The sequence below is a fragment of the Oryctolagus cuniculus genome, chromosome 14 (genome assembly GCF_051225735.1).
Source record: "Oryctolagus cuniculus isolate XC-2025 breed Fujian yellow rabbit chromosome 14, ASM5122573v1, whole genome shotgun sequence".
NCBI lineage: Eukaryota > Metazoa > Chordata > Mammalia > Lagomorpha > Leporidae > Oryctolagus > Oryctolagus cuniculus.
The window spans coordinates 37,152,184-37,176,494 of record NC_142880.1 but is presented as its reverse complement, the minus strand read 5'-3'; the positions used below and the strand labels follow the sequence as shown (position 1 = coordinate 37,176,494).

General features: G+C 45.7%; 1 pseudogene; it reads right to left on the bottom strand.

Annotated features, from left to right (window-relative positions):
• Positions 1–1,872: 1,872 nt before the first annotated feature.
• Positions 1,873–2,034, bottom strand: LOC127487502 (U2 spliceosomal RNA; annotated as a pseudogene).
• Between the last annotated feature and the right edge of the window lie 22,277 nt (positions 2,035–24,311).

Genomic DNA, 24,311 nt, shown 5'->3' with positions numbered 1-24,311 from the left:
AAGGGCTTCAGGGGACTACGGACTTCTAACAACTGCCAGTGACAAGCCTGCTGATGGACTCATCTGGGCAACATCGGGCTACAAATTAGCCTCTAGGAATGGCTGGCATAATGCCAGAGAACAGAGCTTCATTGCTAGCCCTGCTCACGTACAGTGTTAGTGTTTATGCTGCCAAGGTAGACATTTTGCCTGCAATACACTGGAGTTTACGTTGAAGTTCCAAAGTGCTCCTCCAGGGGGAGCAGTGTGAAGGTGCCATCCAAGCATTGTGGTGATGGGGACTGAAGGTGGTGGGAAGTGGTGATGAGGGACACATGTGATTTAAGGTTAACGCATTCTGAATTCGCTGGGTGGGAGTTCATCAGCTTGAATGTGCCAGAAAGAATTCCAGCCTCTGGAAAAGAAATTTAACCACATCTTTTCCTCTGTTTCATGGAAGTCTTTACATGAAATTCAACAGAAGCAGGGACCTTGAGAGACCTGGAATGAAGGTAGAGGCACTATGAGTCCTGATTCTTGAACCAGACTACCTAGATTTGTAGCCATTACTACAGCTTGCTACATGCATGAGCTAAGTTATTACTTACACTCTGGGTGCCTCAATTTTTCATCCATGAACTGAGTATAATAATTTATCTACATCTGTTATGGGCTGAATATTTATTGTCCCCCCAAAATATGTGGAAATCCTAACCCCCACTGTAATGGGATTGGAAAGTAGGGTCTTTGGGAAGTAGTTCTGTAAAACGAGGTCATAAGAGTAGGGGTCCCAGTTTTGGGTTAATACAGAGGAGACACGGCTCAGCTCTACAATATGTGATGGCACGAGAAGAAATCCATCATCTGAAGCCTGGAAGATCGCCCTCACCAGAAACTGAGAAAACGCATTTTTAATGTTTATAAGCTCCCTCTCCACCCCCGCCCCAGTCTACGGCACCTGGCATAGCAGCCTAAATGGACCTCAGAAATTGATTTTGAGATACGTAAAGCTCTTAGAGAATACAGAGCAAATCCTCAGTAATCGTCCATGATTATACCAATAGCTGTTCTTTGGACCTTCCTTATCTATGCTTCATATGTATAAAGGCATTCACCATCCCAACAACTCCATTTATACAATTTTCATTCCTAGAGGCCCTTTTATCTGACAAGGCAGTGGATTATAGACCACCTTATTAACTCTCACAATATCACCAAGCAGTAAATAAGAGAAGAGGTATAAGCCACTTCCCCATGGTACTGAGGGGAAAGGAAGGGTTCTTACAGGGTCATTGTCAAACATGGCAAATGCTGCTGTACATTCCTGGGCCATCATTAGCTGGCTGATTCTCTGTCCACGCCCTGTCTCTCCCTGTTCACCATGGCATTGAGGTCATGAACTCAGTGACTTCACCTGGGCAGTCCTAGTTCACCGCCCTCAAGCAGGAATGATAAAGGAAATTGAAGGACACAGCTTCAAGTTGTCATCACTAGAGTCAGGAAATTTTTTGTTTTGGTCTCCCACTGAGGAACTTCCATGAGAGTTACCACAAGAACCCACACAGCAGAAGGGAATGGCATTTGTAAGCAAGATGCTATTTTTCAGGGGAATATAATCTTACTGTTGTAATGTTACGTGTAATTAAGAGTTTGCTAAGACATGGGCTGTTCATTTAACACATAACAAGACTAACTTGGTTTTGCTCCAATTCCCTGGGTCAAGACTAATAGCCCAGACTACACCGAAAGAGAAAGGAGTGATTTCTCAAGAGGAAGGGCTTCTGGGTGTCTCCCATTTGGGTATGGTAGGAACTCCAGCTGATTCTGTTTTCTGATCCAGTGGATTCTCAGTTACAATTTGCTGGGCTCAGTGTTTTGTGTTGCTGAATGAGAAAAATCTCCTGAACCTCTCCAGGTAAAGTAGAGGCAAACTTGATCCCACTCTACTTTATTTTCCAGGCTTGAATTTTTTTCCCACAGACTTGAATCTATAGGTTATTAAACTGGTAAGAACAGATACTACACTTGATCTTAGCCAAAAGGCAGAGAAGTAATGAATCTATGGATTATACAGTATCAAAAGACCACCTTGGATCTATAGGCTATCTATCAGAAGAAAATGCCAGAAACTCAATAGACTCATTAACTGATCTGATACCTTTTATTAAGCCAGTGAGTCTAACAGAACCACAACCGTATGTTATAGGGACCACAGAGCTCACCATCTTGGATCAATAGCCCTTGTCACTTCTCTCACCATGCCTGTGTTCTGATGGTGCTTGCTAAGCTACTTTAGCAGCTTCCATGTTTCCACTGCAGTCTGTTTATGCAGGATGGGTTGCTCACCATGCCCTAGCTGAGCTGATCAACTCTTCTGATCCCAGTGCAAAGAATGAACCACATGTGGCAGCTAGGGAGCCTGCGAGGTATATAGCCAGGAAAATGAAAGAGAGGAATGGACCTTTGATTTCATCAAAGAAAGTTGGCATGTTTGTGCACTTTTCTGTGAGATGACATAAATGTTTCTCAGTAGCAATACGCAGTCTGGCTACAGGGCTGCTGGTATCGTTCAACTTCCCACTGGGAAAAGTCACAAGCAGACCAGGCTTAGCCAAACGCCTCCAGACTTTTCAGTCTCAATGTGTGTGCCTTTGCCTGCTCTTAGCACAAAGTTCTGAAGTCCATCTGTATATGGAAGAAAATGTTCTCTCTCTTCATCTTCATGACCCTTCCCCTGAAACTAGGTAATAGTCCCCTTCATAAGAGCCATTTGAAATCCTGGAAACCTAGTGAATTTTTTTTTTATTAAACACAAGTTATTTCATTTTGAACAAGGAAGTCTCCTCCTGCCAAGAGTTCTTCTCCAACTTGAAACTCAAAAACCACAAGGACAGTAAGAGTTGGTCCAAGACCAAGCCAGATCACCCCCCAGATTTACCTGAAATGAGACATTCAACCACCCAAAAAATCTAGCCAATGGCAGACACCATGGTCAGAGCAAGACCTGTAGGGATGACTTGAAATCTGTGTATGAGATGGGTAAATAGGCAAATCACAGGATGGTGCACTTAATTTTCTCTTTGCTGAACCTGGGTTGGTGTGGATTCACACTGGGACCTGGATTTACTGAACAGGTCTGGATCAGAATTGAGATCTGCTCACCAATCATCAAGCATTCACTTCTGGCCGTGTGTTGTGCTAACACTTCACAGGCAGTATTTCTGCAGGTACCATTATTACCCCTAGTCTACAGATGAGTAGGCTGAGACATGGAAAAGTTGAGTAATTCACTCAAGATCATTCAGTGGCAGAGCTACGATTCAACAAATGTCTGACTGACTATGATGCCCATGTGTGGTTTTAAGCATACAATCTACTGAACTTGAGTTAGAGGTAGATAAAATAGCATATTGTGGGCCGGCGCCACAGCTCATTAGGCTAATCCTCCGCCTTGCAGTGCCAGCACACCAGGTTCTAGTCCTGGTTGGGGCGCCGGATTCTGTCCCGGTTGCCCCTCTTCCAGGCCAGCTCTCTGCTGTGGCCCGGGAGTGCAGTGGAGGATGGCCCAAGTGCTTGGGCCCTGCACCCCATGGGAGACCAGGAGAAGCACCTGGCTCCTGCCTTCGGATCAGCGCAGTGCGCCGGCCTCAACGCGCTGGCTGCGGCGGCCATTGGAGGGTGAACCAATGGCAAAAGGAAGACCTTTCTCTCTGTCTCTCTCTCACTGTCCACTCTGCCTGTCAAAAAAAAAAATAGCATATTGTGGGGGCTGGTGTAATGGCACATGGTTAAGCCACAGCTTACGAGGCCAGCAGCCCATTTGAGAGTGGTGTTTGAGTCCCAGCTACTCTGCTTCCTATTCAGCTGCCTGCTAATACACCTGGGAAAGCAATGGACGATGGCCATTGTCTTTATGCCCCTGCCACCCACAAGGGAGACCAGGAGGGTGTCCCTGGCTCCTGGCTTTGGCTTGACCCAGCCCAAGCTGTTGTGGCCATTTGGGGAGTGAACCATCAGGTGGAAGACCTCTCTCTGTGTCCTTCAAATAAATTAATAAGTCTAAAATAAAAGGTTTTCTGTGGGTCATTACTACAGAATATTTAGTGTGTTATGTGTATCTAAGGCTACCCGCTCAGGGACCATTCAGAGTGTTTTTCTGTCAATCAAATTCAATTCCAAATTGGAATTATTTCTGAAACCTAGGGACAATAGCTAATATTTATTGAGCACTTACAAGGTAGGAGGTACTGACGGCTTCGTCTTATCACCGCTGACTTGTAGACATCATATCTCCATTTTACAGAAAAGACTTAGAGCAGTTATGGGAGCTGTCCTAGCTCCTGAGCTATGAGGTCAAGCCATAACAATTCATGTGAGTCACTGTGCAGGTCTAAGCCATGCAGTATCGTTCAACTGCCTAGTAACTAGGAAACGTGGGGCCTGAGCCCAGGCGTCCTTGATTGGAAAACAGTGCCTTAGATTAGGGGGAAACAAACTATCAGAAGCCACTCATGGTGTTTTTATAGTAAGTTGGCTGACATTGCTTCTAAAACAAATAGATACAGAAGATGGCTGGCATGCTAAGTGACAGCATTTGGACTCAACCCATGGAGATCCTACCCCACCCCACCCCCCGCTCCCCCCAGCTTCTTATTGTTTTACACACGACTCCTTCTGCTTCCCTGTAGCTCTGCTCTGGTTTCCTTCAGGACTCCCTGATGTCTGCCCTTGGATTCACCTCAAGCTCATGCTTCTCCTGCCGTGACTTGTTTTGACATGGCTCTTCTGCTGGATCGGCCCCAGGCATTATGTTGCTCCGTGTGACTCATCCCTTCTTCTGATTCCCACCTTGCCTCACCCTGGCCCTACGTACTTCTGCTCTGTGTTAACCCTCTGGGGTGTCTGGCTCCTATTCTCAGTCCCAGCGCTGCCCGGGCAGCTCTTCACCCTGGGGCTGAACCTGATGTTCCCTTAGTTTCCAGTTTTCCACATCAGCCACTTAAGTGTTCCAGACTCCGGCTGATCCAACGTCCCTCTTTTCCCCCAACCCGTTGTGTGGGCTGAGACTCAACAGGCTTTGAAGGCGTTGGAGATAAGTTTGGAGGAGGTGGGAAAGTTAGTTAGCTCTGTTTGGTTCCCACGAGTAGGAAGAAGTTTTTCAGAGAGTGGGTAACTGGCAAAGGCCATGAGAAACTGCTGGCTATTTATGGTGTCAGGGAAAGGATAGCAATGATGAAACTACATGTCGGTAGGTGGGGAGCAAAGGAGAAATAAATATAGGGATTAAGCTTTCTTGGCCACCCAAGCATGCAAATCGCTTAGCGGCTTAGTTTCTAGAGGAAACTACCAACCAGGCAAAAAGAGACGAGCAGGCAATGCCCCCGAGGAGGAGAGAGCAAGGAAGAAGTTGATTGTCACAATTTAAGCAGGAAAATGGATTCGGTCTCCCTCTTCTCCTAAACAGGAGTGATGACTTGGGATGGGAGGGATGGCATGAAGCGCAGGAGCTCAGCTCATCGATAGCTCTTTCTGTATGGAGCACTTCTTTCTCCTGGCCAACCCAATATTTGACTTCGTCTCCATGGACCAACTAATTAAAGGGACAGAAATTTTTAAAGATGATCTGGGAACAAGGACCCAAAGGAAGGCAATGCTGAGAGAGAGATTTAAGTAGAGAGACATGAATCAAGTTTATGAGGAAATAAAAGAGATCATGGGAGACATATTTGGGATGATTGGCAGGTGGCTAATAGGAAACCACAAAATGGTGTGTAAACTTACTTGGGGTTTATTTAATAAGTAGCAGCTCTGAGACTAGGCTACTATACCTGTTGAAAGACAAATCTAATGAAAAGATCTTTTGCCTACAATTTAATCATTCTTGAGCTCTCTGAGGTCTAACTACATGGATAGGCTAGAGTCACAATCCTTGGGCATGGCAGTGAAGGGATATTTAGGGGATAAAATGGTTCTAGAAAGATTAATTTGGAAGTAGAGGGGGACAGGAACCAGCAAAGACCAGAATCTGAGCCCGGTCATGTGAGCCCTGAGGAGCAGGAGTCCCTCCATTGCTACACTGATATTCTTTTTTGGACTAAGCTACTTCCTCCAGGCATGACTGAGTTTCCTTGAGCCTGATTCCATGGAAGAGGTTAGAGGATGTTGTGTCACATACTCAATGAATGGGCTTTGGAATCAGATGACTGGCTTCAAATCCCAATTCTACCACTTTCTACTAGTTACACAAGTTTCTTTGTCTACCCTTTCATTCTTTAACAATACATTGGGAAAGTAAAACACACCACATAGAATTAAATAAAAGCATGTACGTAAAATTCATGGTAGAGAGCTTCATTCATATGACATACTGAAATAATTATAGGCAATGCAATGATGGCGATGATGGTTGAGGCAAATTCATGGTTCAAGAGTCAAGGTTAACTCTCAAAAAAAGGGTGATGCTTGAATAGAGATGCTTTATCTTTCAATTTCAGAAACTTTCTTTATTTCTTCTCTGTTTAACCTTTTGCCCTCCGAGCACTTTGGTTTTGCTGCAGATGCTGGGCTAGCGTGGATTCACAGATGCAGAAGGATGCTAACCTTTTCTTTCTCCACAACGCCTCCATAGCAATGTTGCCTTCTAGCCCGTCCCGAGGCAGATGCATGGCACAGCTCCGCCTACGCAGGCACACCTGAGAGAAGGCACTTGCTAAAGGCCCAGCCCGCTCCTCCCCTGGAGCTGGAGGAGAAAGCACTTTCACCATCAAAGCGCTGTGAGAGGAACCAACGCAGAGTACCTTAGAGCTGCCTGTTGGGGTATGGGATTCCACGTAATGCGTGCCAGTTTTAAGCAGCAGGTTATTGGACAGGAGAACAAGCTAGAGGAGCCTAATTCTGAGACTTTACTTGGTACTTCTTCAATGTCCATTTATGGAAGTGATGCATCTCAGGACTGTGGCTCTGCTGGGCCACACTGATTGAAACACGCTGGAGTGTTCCATAAGCTTGTGGTTCATGAGCGTTTTACTCTGATTGCTCTGTTTTCTGTCTTGTAATGTCCAGTCTTGGCTGCATTGTGGGTGAGAGGAGAGGGCTGGGAGTGCTTTGGAAGCAATTCATATTGGAACCAAATTGACTTACTTATGGGTTTAGTGCGGGTCAATAAATATCCCTGAGTGTGTTTATTTCATTCTGTGTTCAACTATGGTCAATATTTACAATTTGTCCGAAATGGATTATAATTTTTAAAAGATGGCTATCTCACTGAACGTTGATTGTTTTCTTATGCTTTTACAAGTTGAACAAATATACACATAACTTCACCTACATAGATATAATATGATCACGTCTCTCCAGTATTTTCTTGGAGTATAGTCCTCCAGTGAGAAGTCTTCAGGTCACTGAAACTTATCTCCTTTAAGAGTGAACTTACATTCAGTTTAATAACAAATGAAAATCTTTTTTTTTTTTTTTTGCATTGCATGACATGTTTCTCTGTCTTCCAAAACAGTGATCCTCGATGCAAGATAACTTTATAACTTATTCTTTTTTTATATGAATTTTCTTTTAAATTTATGTTCATTTTATTTGAAGTACAGGGAAGTAAGGGAGGGGAGAGATGGAGAGAGATCTTCCATCTACTGGTTACCTCCCCTCTCTACAACTACCTGTAACCATCAGGGCTAGATCAGGCCAACAGCAAGGGCCAGAAACCCAATCCTGGTGTTTATGCAGATGTAAGGACCCAAGTACTTGAGCCATCACCCACTGCCTCCCATGGTAGACATTAGCAGGAAGCTGGATTGGAAGCAGAATAGCCAGGATTCAAACCAGGCACTCTGATATGGAATGTGGGCATCCCATGTGGTGACTTAACTGCTGAACCAAATGTCCACATATCCCCTGCTTTGAGAAGTCAGAGTGAGTGTTCAAAGCCATCATCACTGACTGATCCAAGACTAACTGGTTATAAAGATCACTTCACTCGAAGTCTGTGACTAGCGATGCCCTTAGAATTCTTAGTTCTAATTTTTAGGATGTGTCTTGTGTCTTCCCTTGCTACCATTCTGTTGTAACTTCTTGCTGTCTAGGACCAAAGACTCCAGATGACTGATCTTAATGAACTTTTAAGTAAAGTAAAACTCTAGTAAATAGTCTCAGAGTGAGATTTTCTTAGGAATCAAATCTCTTTATTTTGTACATGAACTTCATCAGATTTACTCTGGCTATCCTAGTGGCTTTTGTACTTGTTTCTGCAAAGTGTTATAGATAGAAGTTACAAGATATCTGAATTCTAGGTCATTGAAATGTCATTGTAATAATAAGAAGATGATCTGTGAGCTTTAGGTAGTCTACCTATGTGTCCCTCAGCTCCAGTGCAATTAGTTGCTTCTTCCTGAACAGTCTTGCCCTAGTCTGCCTCCTCTTTTGCGTTTCTAAAGGAAACACTTTGATCTCCACCACACAGTTAGAGATTTATTGCACACAGCAGATCCCTGGAATTCATCAGTGATACATCCTAAATCCTCAGGGAATCCTCAAGTAGCAAATATTATTACAACATAGTAGTATTCTTCATACAATGCAATAAAATGTGGTAGAAAAATTAAAGTACTCTTTCAGACTCTTAATGACTCTATAAATATAGGACTTAAGTTACTTATCAAGCTGTTTGGCTTTCTTTTTAGGGATATTTCTTACAAAGAAATACAATGTTATTATTTCTCCACCATTACTGCATGGGACCTAACAGAAAAGCAAAGTCCATGTGGAGGTGGATGCTGTGGATTATGATGGGCCCTGTCATTCAACACTGTGAGTCCTTCCACACCCCAGGTCATCACATTGGTTAATTCAAGTTTGTGTTTAGCGAAAGTGAACGTAGGTCATGAACCGGGGATTGCAACCTCAGATGCCTACAAATGACTGAAGAGGACCGTGTTGATAAACGCACCCTGGTTCTGTTAACATTCTTGTCTATTTCAAACATAGCTTTTTAAATTGTTCAAGTGCATTTATTTATATTTGTTTGAAAGGCAGAGCAAGAGTGAGCGAGAGAGAGAAAGAAAGAGATTGGTTAAGAGAGAGAGAAAGATCTTTCCCTCATCTATTCACTCTCCAAATGCTGGCAAAAGCCAAGGCTGGACCAAGTTGAATTCAAGACCCAGGAACTTTATCTAGGTCTCCCACATGGGTGGCAGGGACCCAAGAACTTGAGCCATCCTCTACTTCCTCAACAGGGTGTGCATTAGAAGGAAACTGGATTGTAAGTGCAGCAGCTGGGACTTTGACCTTAACTGGGCACTTTGATATGGGATGAGGGCATCCTAAGTGGTGACTTAATCACTGAACCACATGAGTGCTCCTACACATGGCTTTTTAGTATTGTTTGTGGTGCTGACACGAGGGGCTCACTCAAAAGCCATTCAGGTCCTCTTCTCCATGCTCAGCTCCGGCAGCTACCACGTGATTTCCTAGCCTCCCTGAGACCAGGGCTAGACATAAGACAGGGTCCTGGTCAGTGAAACACCGCGACAGGGACAGGTCCATGGGAAAGGTGGCCTTTTTTCCTTCTTTCTTCTTTCTGCCTCAAACATGTGTATTTGCTTTCTAATAATGAACCTGAAAGCCACACAAAATGATAGGAAGATGGAAGGAGCCTGTGTCTCTGCCAGCATCTTGGAGCTGCTTATACACTTACGGAAGCCAATGGTTTTTAGCTTTTTGTTGCTTGCAGCTAATGTATTCCTGACTGGTTCACTGATCATGGTTCTGAGCATGGCTTATTGCAGAATGGACTATTGAGCTGCATTCTTTCACTTGAACTCCATTTCACCATTTCCTATTAAACACAAGGATATGGTCTTATTCTTTACAAGAAATAACTGCCCTGCCCACCCACTCTTTTTGAAATATGTTGCACTTCAGTTTATCCCGCCCATATTGTCAAAAGTAAAAACACAGAGAAAATATGATAAATGGTAGCTGACCCTTTGCATCAGTGCTAGAGGAAATAATGACTACTGTGGAAATATTGGAAAACTTATACCCCATAAGCATCTAGCATATCCTACAGTTTCTAAGAAAAGAAACATTTAATTTTTCAAGAGATGTCAGAAATATGGGTATTGGTGATATATCTATTTAAAAAAATGTATTGATAATCAATTTACAAACTTTTAAGTACTCTGTAAGCCAGAAATGTGTAGGGTAAGTGATACATGTTCCCCTGCTGACATACTGGTTGCCAAGTTTGTAACTTGAGTCATGACCCACTGGGAAGCTCACTGCAATTGCAGATGGAAAACACCAAAAATCTGCCATACCAAAGTATTCTGTTATCTCATCTAGAGAATCTTACCTCTGCAACTCAGTTGTTAGCAACCTGAATGAAAGGAAGGGGCTATGTATTTCCATATTCCTTAGGATACCCTTCCCATTTCTGATGACATTGCAGACTTTTTGCCTGTCTTTAGAATCTCTGAAGGAGACTTTCAAAGAAACATGATAAGCTGGTACCCAATAATGACACGTATTTACAGAGTGCTAACAGGGGCACAACACTGCGAGAAACAGAGGAACATGAGAGGCACAACAAAGAAATAGAAGAAATGTAAGCAAATCCTTTCAGTCTAATAGAAGGGATTACAGGGGGGTCTGTGCTGTGCCTCACTTGGTTAATCCTCCACCTGCGGTGCCGGCACCCCGGGTTCTAGTCCCAGTTGGGGTGCTGGATTCTGTCCCAGTTGCTCCTCTTCCAGTCCAGCTCTCTGCTGTGGCCCAGCAGGGCAGTGGAGGAAGGCCCAAGTGCTTGGGCCCTGCACCCGCATGGGAGACCAGGAAGAAGCACCTGGCTCCTGGCTTCGGAACAGCGCAGTGCCGGCCGTGGTGGCCATTTGGGGAGTGAACCAACAGAAGGAAGACCTTTCTCTCTACCTCTCCCTCTCACTGTCTAAAACTCTACCTGTCCAAACAAACAAACAAACAAACAAATAGAAGGGATTGCAGCCACATAAGCTAGCAACCCGGGGAAACACGGGAAAGAGAGTGCTGCACAAACTGTATACACATTCCCTAGGGACGGAGAAGTCACCGAGTTGTCACCCAGGGAAAGCTTCAGGCAGGATGTGAATCTTGCATTGGGTCTGGAATAGAATGAGAAAACCCCTAGGGTGGGGAATAGCTACTTGGAGTGAAAGCACAGAGCCTTGGGAGAAGTGAGAAACCTCCTTCCCTAAACACTCTGCAACTTGACTCTCTTTCCCAAACACGGCGACAAATCGTCTCCACACCAATTGTTTATTTGTATACACATAGCATGTTTCATGACAGGTTAGCTGTAAATGGAAAATGTGAATGCTGAGAATATGCCAGATATGTTTGTTCAACGCTAAAGTGATTTCTATGATAATGAATGCATGCTTACCGAGCTGTGAAAGTTTTGAGTAAGATGAATTACAAGTCCCTTGGTGTATTTAACAACCCTGGGATGCTATCAGGGCTGAAATGTTAAATTTAATGCTGCACACTGAACATCCAGCCAAGCGCCCAAAGAATGTGGAACGAAAGCAAAGGGAGCCACACATCTTTAGAAAAATCCCTGAACTTGACCAACAACATGTGCTTGCTTGATTCCTCAAATTTCAGCAGGCAGAGAGCCAAATTTTCAGAATTCATTTCATACCTGTGATAGCTTCCAAAACTAATAGTTCTTGCTTTTGTTTGCTACACAGTAGTCATGGATGATACCATGACAAGAATATTGAGATGGGGTGACAGCCAGAAATGGACAGGGCAGCTGTTGGAAGTCAAAAGTGGAGTTCAGCCAACCCTAAAGGTTCTAGTTCAGAGTGGTGGGCAGTGGGGTAATGCAAATAAAGTTCTAGTAGGTGTTAGTTGTGTGCTGGGTGCTGTGACAAGGCACAATGATATGTGAGTGATCCATGTCTACTCCCAAGAATCTTACAGCATAGGTGTATTAAAAGTTACAAGGATTGTCTATGGAGGCAGACATCTAGTTTCAGATTCACTCTTATCATGTCAGGCATTAGCTACATGGCCATGGTCATGAACTTCAGTGTCCTTTTTCACTGCAGAGGGCTAGTATATCTCAGCTCAGAGGATAACTCTGGGGGTTTGCTATGGTTCAGGTGTGACCTCCCAGAATCAAGAGCTGGAAATGTAGTTCCCAAGGTCATGTGCTAATGGGATTTGGAGGTGGGCCTTTGAGAGGTAATTAGAATGACATAAACACAAGTGTGGGACTCCTATGGTGAGCTTAGTGGCTAAGGTGAGAGACCCCAGCTAGCACTGTTGCTCATTTCACCATGGAATGTCCTCTACTATATTTTGGTACAGCAAGAAGGCCTCTGTCAAATGACAGTGCCATGTTCTTGGGCCTCCTGACCTCCAGAACTGTGACTAAATACTCACAAACCTCTATTCTGTATACATTATTGGACCTCAGGAATTTTTTGCAACAGATAACTGAAAGAGGGTTCAGTAAGACAACACAGGAAAGGAGCTTTGTAGGGGGGCCTGGTACAGCGTCCCCACATAGTAAAGGCTGACTGATATCATTGTGACAATGACAAACTGGCATCATGCAAAAGACTGAATTAGAGATGATTCCTTACAATGGCTTTATTATCTTGGCAAACACAAATCATGAACACTTGACTTGTGTTGTGTGGGCACACAGTGCAGATTCTGATGAGTCTTGCAAATCAGTGTATAGCCTGCAAGGGTTTTATATTCTTGGAACCTGGCAATGTGTGGACCCCTGGGTAATGTGTGTTAACAGATGGCTTCCTTGGGAATTTGAAATCTAACTGAATAGGAGAGACATCACCAGAGCTCCCACATCCCTGAGTCCTAAAAGTTTGGAGCTGGACATGATTGTGAAAGTCAAGCAAGAAGAAATCTGCTCGCCTCTACTCATGCTCCAACACTCAGGCAGTTGCTGGTAGAAGTGGCACCTAAGGAAGGGTTGGCCTGCTTTGCTCATCTTTCAGAACAATTCTTCCTCTACCTGAACCACCACCCTCCACCTCCTCCAGCTAGCTCCCCCTTGCCACTGCTCAGCCAGTGTACCCCAGGTTCTACTGAAGGCTGGGCTGAGCAGTTGGTAGAGGGTGGGTGTGACATCGTGGAATACATGTGAATATTTGGTCTTTGTCCTCACTCCCATTTCCTGATTTATATTTCATAAAGTCCTTGTAATCTGGAGTGATAAGAGTATCTTCTGTATGTGGATAAGACGCCTGGAGGCTGACAACCCTATGTAGGTTCAAGGATGGAGTGGCTGATCAAAGGAAAGATCAAGACAGGATTAAAGGATTGAGGTTTTCAGTCCTACACCACCCCCAACCTCTGGTAAGGTTAGTTGATTCCCAATATCCACTGGTTTAACCAATCATGCCTACTTAATGAAGCTTCCATAAAACCCAAAAAGACTGACTTTGGGGAGCTTCTATATAGCTGACCACATAGAGTGTCTTGGAGGGGTGTCCTCCCAGAGAGTGCTTAGAAGATCCTTGTCCCTTTTCCAAATCTCACCTATGTGCATCTATTCCTTGGGCTATCTATCCATCTTTATATTTTATAATAAGCGAGCAAACCCAAGTGCTTTCCTGAGTTCTGTGAACTGCTCTCATGAATTAATTACAACCAACAAGAGGGTCACGGAACTCCTGATTTATAGCCCACTGGCCAAAACAGTAGGTTATAATGTACTACGTGTGGACTGGCATCTGAAATGAGGAGCAATCTTGTGGAGTTGAACCTTCAACCTGAGGGATCTGGTGCAATCTCCAGGCAATTAGGGTCAGAATTGAATTGAATTGGAAGACACCCAGTTGGTGTCTGCTGGAGAATTGATTGGCTGTTGGTGGGGACACACACACACACATTTTGGAGACCAGTGGTCACAGAAGTATTGGGTGATTGGTAGGAAGTAGGAAACACTTGGCTATCCCCCCCGCCCCCCCGCCCTATTTCCTTCTGGTGGGCTTCTTGCAGGGGTGGAGCTGTTTCCCAGGGACAGTGCCTGGGGCTGTTAGAGGGATGAACTAAGGAGACTTTCCCAGTGTGCTGTAGATAATACGAAGGCCCAGGGTTTAAAACACAAACAAAAGCAAATCCTCTTTAACAGATCATGGAGAGTGAGCCAGCTTGGCATTTCCCTTGGGACCAGGAAGCGCATGAAACCAGCCATCTTATTTGAATCTGTGCCTCTCTAGCCACTCTGGGCTTCCTATAAAACCATTACATGAAAAAAAAAAACTTCATTAATTTTATGCCTTTGGGTAATTCATTGACTTTAATTGGCTTTGAGAATGCGGTGATTGTGGAGTTTCTGTGGGTAAGCACACAAATGAAAACAACCTTTTCTCAATGTGATGAAATGTAATTGAATGATGACTCCAAATTTTAATAACCTCCAGAACATTATAGCTCTAGGAGTGCAACTATTGATATTAGTTACAAGATGGGACATCACCCAAGTATGAAAGAAGCAAAACAGTGATGACAAATTGCATTTGTCAAGAAACACCACCACCATCAACAACAACAATGGCTTGTATCTGTGGGAGGCAGGTGCTGTTCTAAAATGTTTGTGTGTTAAGTTGTTGAATCCTCATAGCAACCCGAAGAGGTAGGTGCTATTATAATCTCCATTTTGTAAATGAGGAAGCTGAGGCACAGATAGATTGAAAAGCCTATCCAAGTTCACACAGATGGTGCACAGTGAAGCCACAAGGAAGAATCCCCACCCCAATAACGCTCAATCATTGGACATGTTGGCTTCCAGGCCACTTTCTGTTTTTGTTTGTTTGTCTTAAGATTTATTTATTTGAAAAGCAGAGTTACAGAGAGATCGAGAGGGAAAGACAAAGAGGTCTTCTGTTCACTGTTTTTAGTTCCCAAATGGTGGCAATGGCCAGGGGTGAGCCATGCTGAAGCCAGGAGCCAGGCAGGAACTTCTTCCTGGTCTCCTACATTGGTGCAGGTGCCCAAGGGCTTGGGCCATTCTCTGCTTCTTTCCCAAGTGCATTAAAAGGGAGCTGGATCAGAAGTGGAGCAGCCAGGACTCGAACTTGCCCTGATGTGGCAGTGGTTTAACTAGCTACACCACAGTACCACCCCTCCAGGCCACTTTCTTTACCACCTGTGTTTTCATTTAACTTTCACCCTTTTCATTTAACTTTTCACCTTTCATGAGGTATATTGAATCATATAAAATGACTACTTTCACAGGTCAAACATTGTTGACTATTAGTAGTTTCATATGGTTCAACCTAACAATCCATGAACCAAGGGCTATCCCTAATTCATTAAATTAATTAAGGTGGTCAGCATCTACTACCCTGATCATAGCCATCTGTTGAGGAGAAAGTCATGAGAACAAAGTGATCTCATCAGGATGAATCTTAGAACTCCTGCTTGGAATGTTAGGTTGGAAGCCGTCAAGTACAAGGTCCAGAACTCCTGAAGCAGTATCAGTGGCTTAAAGGTGAAATCTATCCATGGAGTTTCCATACGTGTCCATGGCCAAGAGATGGCAAAGTAAGCCAGGAATATGGACGGACCTGGTCAGTGTGGTCCCCCTACATTTTCTTTCTTTCATCAAACTTCCTTTTTGTTTAAGGCAATTGAGTTGGGTTTTTCCTTATTCCCAGTCATCGATCAGTTATTCCTGAGTGGAGAGAGACAAAAGAGGATTTCAGCTTTGCAGCTGGTTGAGTGGTGGAAAAGTCAGCAATGTCCAAAGACCCTTTACAGACAAGTCCTCCGGCTCTCCAGCCACTACGCTACTTAATGCTGAGACAGCCTGCTTCCTTGCACTTACACCCTTGCTTGCCCTTTTTACCTGCAATCCTTTCAACTTCATCTTTGCTGCCTCCAAAGAAACAATCATATGAGAAGAAAGCAGAGTGGCATTAAGGATGACTTTTACTCACAGCAAGTCCTTTATAAAGTGAGATAAAGGAGGCATAGGCCAAAGAGCTGGAAGGATATGTAAGATAGCGGATAGTGCAGTTTTCCACCTAAAGAGGGCTTATGCTGGCCGCCCTGTCTAGGATATAGGAATTGTGTATCTCAGTGGTTATATGAATGTTGTTCTTGGATCATACATGATTTAATCATAAGCACAAAGACCTTTGAATATGAAGGAGAGTGTTTTGATGTAATTCCACTGAAAAGGTGTTAGGAATGATATGCCACTCAAAATGTGACTGATTCCCAGACAGATCTTTTATTTCTGGTCATAGGTGAGATAAGAAATTAGAAAAACCAGCCTAAATTTATTTATAACCAATCAGAGCCCAGGAAGCTGAGGGTTTAACCTGAGGAACAAAAGGGCTGAGCCTTCTGAGATGCAGGGCTCTAATCTCGCGGTGCAATGGCACCCCTCACAGTACCCAAGACACGTGTTCCTGTCTTGTGAGGGAGGCAGGCAGCAGCACAGTTTAATTTCAACTCCAGGCTACTGAATGCATTGGCTTGCATTTTGGTTTACTTGTTAGGAATCTCCTCAGACTGCAGGAAGGCAGAGGTCATTGTCACCAGTTGTGGATTCGAGGTTGGGTGAAGTGAGACCTGCGCAGGTCATGAGTGTTCTGGAGAGTAGGCTGCCAACACTGGCCATGGCAGCAGCTGGCATCCAGGAATGTTCCTCATCTCTTGGGTCATGTGCAGAAGGTGGAGGCACTGGTCCTTTCTGGTGAGGTGGTAGACATTGCTGGCCCAGAGACGAGTAGAGGAGAGATTGAGAGGTCTTCAAAATGTCATGGAAAACACCCATTTTGAAAAGATGATGCAAGGATTTCAATATTTTTGCACTAAAATTAGTTTTTTATTTGAAAGAGAAAGAGAGGTCAATTGATCTTCCATCCACTGGTTTATTTTCCAAATGGTTGCCAGGGCTGGGTCAGGCTGCGGTCAGGAGTCAGTGGCTCCATCTTGGTCTCCCACATAGTTAGCAAGGGGCCAAGTACTTGGGCCATCTTCCACTGCCTTCTCAGGCACATCAGTAGGAAGCTGGATCAGCAACGGAGCCCCAGTGACTCCAACCAGGCTTCCCAAGCGGTGGCTTGACCTGCTGCAACACAATGTTGACCTTGCCCCAAGTTGATCTTTTAATGCCATTTTCCACGCACCCTGAAAAATCTACTTGCACATAATATTCGGGTCCTCCTCTGGGGATGCAAGCCACCTCCTCCAGCACAGACACTGGCACTTTTGAGGGCGGTCAGGGAGAAATGCACTGTGAGGGAAGCCTGTGGTGGTGGAGAGAGGCCAGCCGCTGCGCAGGTGGATGCCAGGGCCAGGGCCTGGCAGCCTCACCCCACCAGTCGTAGATAGTGGGAAGCAGTTCTGAGTTTTGTCTGACTTTCCTCATCGCTTGGAATTTTTCCAGACTCAGGAAAACAGTTCCCATGCACACTGAGTGCATGTTCTCAGAACTAGGAAAAAGAGAAAATGGGATGAGAATGGAGGTTTTCTGGCATGGAAGTTGGAGCAGTTACTGTTGTGCACACGCATGCTGCACACCACATATACAAGCCGCACACCTCGCGACCGGGTAACGTGTGAGGGTAGGGAGCCGCACCTGCTAACCTGAGGCCAACTATGTCCCTTCGTTCCAATGCCAAAGCCGATTTCATGCACTCAGAATGTCACTTACAATGGAGCACATTGGTCAGTGATGTATTTTTCGGAGCAGGTAATGGGGAACCTCAGTTCTTTTCTACGATCTGCATTTCCTAACAAGGTGCACGGCCCACCTCCTGGCTGTCTCTGCAATAAACATGCAGCAAAGTCAGGCCGCTCTGTGTGGACCCGCCCACCGCCAGCGCCAGAGCGGATCTCAGTGGCTCCAGGCCGGGGGAGCAGCCTCACAGGGGCATCCTGAGCTTCGGAGGTCCGTGTGGCGCTCAGTGCTTGCTGGAGTTGGATGACAGGGGCGCTCCCAAGGGCAAGCAAAGGAGGCTCACAGCTGCCTTTCTCTGAGGGCTCATTGCTCTTGCGGAGGGTGGCCCTTCTGCGCGCACAGCAGCCTGCGGCACAGGGGCTGCTGTCCCCACACAGGGCCTGTCTTCCAGCCACCTGTAGGTCAGGCTTTGAACCCCCACCCCCACTCCAGCAGCAGGCTCAGTGTTTTCCGGGCCCAACAAAGTGGCTCACTAGGACCCCGCAGGCTGCCAATAAGATAAGAAATCGCTATCGTGTTTCCTCCTTGAAAGCCTCCCCCAACTCCCTCTCAAGGCTTTGGGGTTGACATAGCTCCAATTTCAAGATCGCGGAAGATGGGGGTCACAGGAAATTTATAGGGCCATTTCCCAGGGCAAGTCCCGGTGTTTAGCCATAAATATTTTCCAAAGGCACAAAAGCAGTTACTCCATCACCGAGCCGCCTGCGCACACCGAAATGGGAGGCAAGGGGTTGTGAGAAGAGGAACCCGCCCCCACCCCAAAAGCCAGGGCGCTTCCCGCGTGCTGTGCCGGGGAGCCCAGGGCTTGGGTGGGGGGGAACAGGCCCCGCCCCCGCCCTCCCAATTTGTTCTTAATCTCCGTGGACTTGCATGTCCTCTCCTTGCCAGGCCCGGATCCATGACGATAGTTTCCATTTTCTCCCCAGCTCCCAGGCAGTGAGCAACAAAGGAAAGAGCCCATGAAGCATTTTTATTGAACCCGTTCTCCAGAGAGAGATTGAGGAAGCGATTTAGGCAAACTTATTACAAAATAAAAATGTATCCTTCTGCCCCACGACAGGAAATGCAAGAGACAAGCCCATAAAAAAAGCACACATACACACACACAAAAGAGAGAAAATTTTTTTATAAATCATTATGTACAAAAAAAGCAAAAAACAGCAAAAGACTGAAAAGGATCATTTGAAGAAAACATTGCACACTTGATATCTCCTTAGATGATATTATGCTTATATGAGGACTACAAGTTTTCTAATTAAACATATTCATCAAGCTGTGTGTAATGGCTGGGGAGGGAATCCCTTATCCGGAACATTACAGTTTTAAAAGAGTGTTCCTGAGTTTGCACTGGTGACAGTATTATGAAGACGCTTGGTAACATTACCAGCAAAGATTTCAGATGCTTTATATTTTCTTTGCATTAACACTTACTGTGTCCTACCATGATTTAGTGGTATCTAAATAAATCTGCTCATTAATGAAGATGGTTAGAAAAAGGACACAACATAATACAGCTACATGTCCAGACTGTCTACCCCTCTCCACCACAGTTGGAAATTGAATTAGACAGGAAGTGCTGAGCACTGTGTTGGGAAATTTTTTTTTAAGTTCTATTTGACGTTGACATTGGTCAATGGCTACTTTGGCATTGGTCAGTGGTTACTGCATTGGTCACAGTCATTGATGGCTCATCTTTCTTTAGATTGTGTAGATGTTTGAGAACTCATGAACTTGGTGATTTTGTTCCTACAGGATACCATCTCCTATGTTTTAGTGCTCAGCTGCTTGGGCGTTCTGCCCTGGAGGGGGTTGGGATCGGCATAAACTCTTGGAATGTCAAGGGACAGCAAAACAAGACTGTCATCAGAGGGGCTCATCTACTTCCCAACAAACATTTCCACCCTGGGCTTGGTTTCCTTCTGTGGCTCTAGGAGCATTCCCTTTCCCTCCTGTAGGGAGTAAGTGCCCAGGGTGGATGGGGAGACAGGTCTCTCCTTCCCCTTGGTGGACCCACCCGCTGGAAACAGAATTTGTTAATCTCAAAGACATAGCCGTAAGTGGTGACCTGGCTAGGGGTGTGCAGAGCCTGCCCCTGGTTGTGCTGAATGGGGATTGGCAGGGAGGAAGGATGAGTAGGTTGGGATTGGGGGGGGGGTGGATTGTAGGGTGGGGCAGTGGAGTAGGGGTTTCCTTTGTGGAAGGAGGTGAGCGAGGTGGATCTGTTGCAGCCTTATAGAGAGTGGCAGGTATCATCACATCATCTCCTCCTAACCTCTGAGGTTAGGTTATAGAGCTCCCCCAATGCAAGCCTGCAGACCTTCAGCCAATTTGATGGCATCCTCATTATTTAGAGAACCCAAGTAGTATGTGACTTCCCCAAATCTCAAAGAACATGGAGTGTATGTAGAGTCTGAACAATCCTGTACTAAATGGCCCCGTTTCTCTGTTAAGAAGCATCTAAGATTACTAAGCCTACATACAAATCAAGGCAGTGAGAAGTTTTGTTCCTCCAGGCGCGCTTGAGTCAGCAAAAGCCTGAATCTTACAAACAAAAACTGCTGCCTTGCTTAATACACACACTCGTCTAACCAGCCACCAAGCAGCCATCGTCCTCCCACCAGCCGGGGGACGTATATCTTGCGGAGACACGTGTGTCCAGAGTCAGGATATCGTTTAGGAAACTTGAGCCTGCAGCTCGAGCAGGAGCCCCTGTCTCACTGCATAATTCCTTCCAGAAGACTAGAAACCCAGGCTCAAGACAGCAAATGTGTGTCCCAAAGGACACATTGCCATTTATTTTCGGCGTGATTATTTTCCATTACACACAGTGCGAGGGGTGTTTTTGAATGCTATCTTACTGTCTTTTCATGTCCCTTCATTTGCTGCACCCCGAGAGACAGTGCAAGTCTCCAGGCTACACTTTGTAATAAAAAGGCAGCGAGTTTGAAGAATACAGCATGAAGCTTGCCAGACGGCCAGGAAGTTCTGCTGACGGCACTAAAATTCGGGAGCTTCATCTAGCATCCGGGGCAGGTGTGTTTATTCAGCGAAGGGGAAGCTGGGAATGTCTCCTTGGAGGATGGCTTCTTTTCTTCCTGGAGTCTGAGACTTGGTGCCTTCGCTCCCTAGAATGCCTTGAGCCCTGACTGCCCTGTCTGCATCTCAGACCAGCTTCCAGGGCTTTGTTTGAATTCTGGAGGTCACTTCCCTCAGGCTCCTTGGTCCTGCTATTATGGGCCAGGGATAAGTCAGGCGGAGGGCCCTGTATGGGCTGTGACCAAAGATCAGCCCCTTCTCCCACTTGGAGCTTTTCTCCAATGCCGATGACAGAAAACACTCATACGTCAGTCCCTGAAGGGGATGTGCAAGGTGGCCCTGGGTGTATTGGGAGCAAACTGAAAGGTCTCCCACCATGAGAGTCTCAAGGATCTGACCTCAGGTTTACTCCATGAAACCCTGCACGTTCCTGAGGATGTTCCCCCAATCCTCTGGATTTCTGAACTCCGAGTCCAGATCATGTGGGGCAGGTTAGGAAATCCTGCAGGTGCACCATTATCCCTGGTTCCCAAATTCAAACATCGCCATCACCTAGAGGGCTCGTTGAGCTTGGCTCATTGGGCCTGCTCGCCAAGAGCTTCTGACAATAGGTCTCAGGTGGAGCTGGACGTGTTTGTAACCAGTTCCTGGGGTGTCAGGTTGAGTGGTATACCCTCTGTGTTGGTCTTTCTGGGCCACCACAACCCCATGGACTGTGCGGATTATACATAAAAGAAATACACTTTGTGAATTTCTGGGGCTGGGGAGCCCAAGATTGAGGTGCAGCAGGTTCGATGTCAGCTGAAGCCAACTTCTCACTGTCTTCTCATTATCATCTCACCTGATAGAAAAGGCAAGGGATTTTTCTGGGGTCTCTTTTGGAAGGGCAGGTAGCCCTCATAGGGGGTTGGGATTTCAACATATGGACTGGAGGGGGTGCAAACTCATTTAAACCATAGTACCTCAAAATTCATTTCCTTCCCAGGACCTCTAAGTGGGATTTGTTTGGAAATTGGATCAATGCAATGTAGTTAAGATAAGATCATACTGGGGTAGGGGTAGCCCTTAATCCAATGTGACTGGCATCCTTATAGGGAGCGGAGAGGAGACCTAGACCCAGAGACGTGGGAGAGTGTGCTGTGTGACAACAGAGACAGAGATTGGAGTGTGTGTCTACAAGTGCAGGATTGCCCGTGATTTCTGGCCAGAATACAATCTAAGAGAAAGACATGCACTGTTGACACTTGACTTTGAGTTTCCAGAACTCAGGGAGAATAGGGTTCTGTTGTTTTCAGCGGCCAGTACTTCATCCGGTAGCTCCAGGAAACTAACACATGGGAGATGTTGTTGATGACCCTGGAACCGCACTTCGAGAACTGCTGATCAAAATGAATTGGATCACCTCCTCTGCAACTCTTGTTTGTCTTTACAGTGCTGTGATAAAGTTTCTCCTTCAGAATAATTCCTACTGCCAACACCCACTGAGTTCCCTAAGAAGAATTTTTACCAGCTTCTGGTTCCTTAATACTTCCTTAGTTCTTGTTGCTGATCTTTTTACCCCCATTTAATCCCTGGGGGCTCTCTTCAGCTTGTGTTGTGGTACACGGGATCTCTGATCCCCCCCATCCTGATATAGAATTGTTACTTCATGTCATTGGATTTTCATGCTCTCTAGTAAGGGAAAGACACAGGTAGCAGGAAGCCGTCCCAAGAGCTGTCAGGGAGCTGGAGAGATAGGGTGGGAGCGGGGGGATTTGGCCTCCAGGAAGACAAGCATTAGGAGGGATTTATCTGCCTGTGAATATATGAAGTGTTACTGTGCGTAGGATGTAGCCGGCCTGCTTCCCTTCCCCTCCGAGAAGCAGGCTTAGGAAGGAGAACGTTAAGTGCACAGAAAAGAATTTTCTGGGGTTGGAGGTTTTAAGTCAGTGGAATGTCAAGGAGAAGTGTAAGGAGGACACCTCTTCATTACATTTGATTTAGGTGAGGCCCTTCCCGGAGCCTGCAAATGGGTGAGACAGACACTGGAGGTGCGGAGGTGCTCTCTACAATCTCGCAAATGAAGAAAAAATGTCTCCTTGGGCAAAAGAATGTTAACTCCAAAGGAAGACATGCCCCTCTCTGCCTGTCCTTCTTTGGTATCTTCCATTGAACCTTGGAAGACGTCCTTTTGTGTTAAGGAGCTGTTTTTGTTTTTGTTTCTTTTCAATTGCTTATTTTCAAATCTTTTTGATTAACATGTAATACTACTACATTTTTATGGGACACAGTGCAATGTTTCAACACATACACGGTGGGGACTGGCCAAACCAGGCAACGAGCCCTCCCCCTTTCTTGTCTTTCCTTGTGTTTGGAGCCTACCTGCTCAGGTTTGGTTTTTCTCCCTCTGGTAGAATCTGGTCTTGTGGAGTCCAGTGTGCCCACCTACAGGGTGACAAAGGGAGTGCATATTTGGTTTCTATTGCTACGTGACCAAGCTCTGCCAACGCCCCTGCTTAGAGCAGCTCAAATTTATCATCTCATGGTTTGCGTGCGTCACCTGGATCCTGGCCTCAGGGCCTCCCCAAGTCACTGTTGAGGCATCAGTGGGCTGTGTTCCTCCTCCCATGACTGGCAGTAGACTTCATCTCCCTTGAGATGGATGATTGAGGTCCCCATCTAGAAGCTTCTGCAGTTCTCAGGCCCTCACAATCCCAGCCTCCTTCTTCAAGGTCAGCAGGAGACTCTGCATTATAATCTTGGACGTGACATCTCCACCTGTGCCATTCCCTCAGTTGGCTGAAAGCCACCCACAGGTCCCACCCACTCTGAAGGCAAGGGGGGTTATATGTACATATTACCCACTGGGGCCATCTCAGGATTCTGCCTGCCACGAGGTGTCTGGGAAGAGGCTGTCTGCTCTTGTACTCCCAGAGGCCCAGCTGCCAGGAGGGCTGGAACCAGAAGGCTGATACTTTATTTGGGAATTATCTGATCACACAAACACAGAAATGGAATTCTAAGTGGAAGGCAAAAAGCATGAACGATCCCAGTTTTCTGTGTCAGTTATAGCTCAATTAGGCTATTGATTGGTGGAATTTAGTCTTTAATGAATGGCACAACCTTATAATGAGTGGTTATCTACCGTCTCACTCCCCTTTCCCAGGTACCATAGCATAGAAGGTAGATCTTGAGGTCCGGCTGCTGGGGCTCAAATCCTGACTCTGACATTCACTATGTAGTCTGGGGTAGGTCATTTAGGCTCTCTGTGTTCAATTCCTCCCACTTAGAACTGATGATAATAGCTCCTTGTGGAGCGGTGGCAAGAATGAAAGGAGATGGTATATGTGAAGTGCTCCAACCATGCCTGGTACATAGCAAACACCATACAGTGTCAGTCGCTCTTTGGGTCGGGACAGCACATATCACATGTCGTTCACATGTGTGGCACCACCGTGGGCCTTCTCAGGATGCTGAGTGCCTCTGGGCTGGTGGCTCCGGCTTTGCCCCTTCCTCTTCCTCTCAGGGAAGCAGTGAGCAAAGGAAGGGAACCTGGCATACTTATGGGGGCAAGTTGGACTGAAGGCTGACTTTGCAAAGT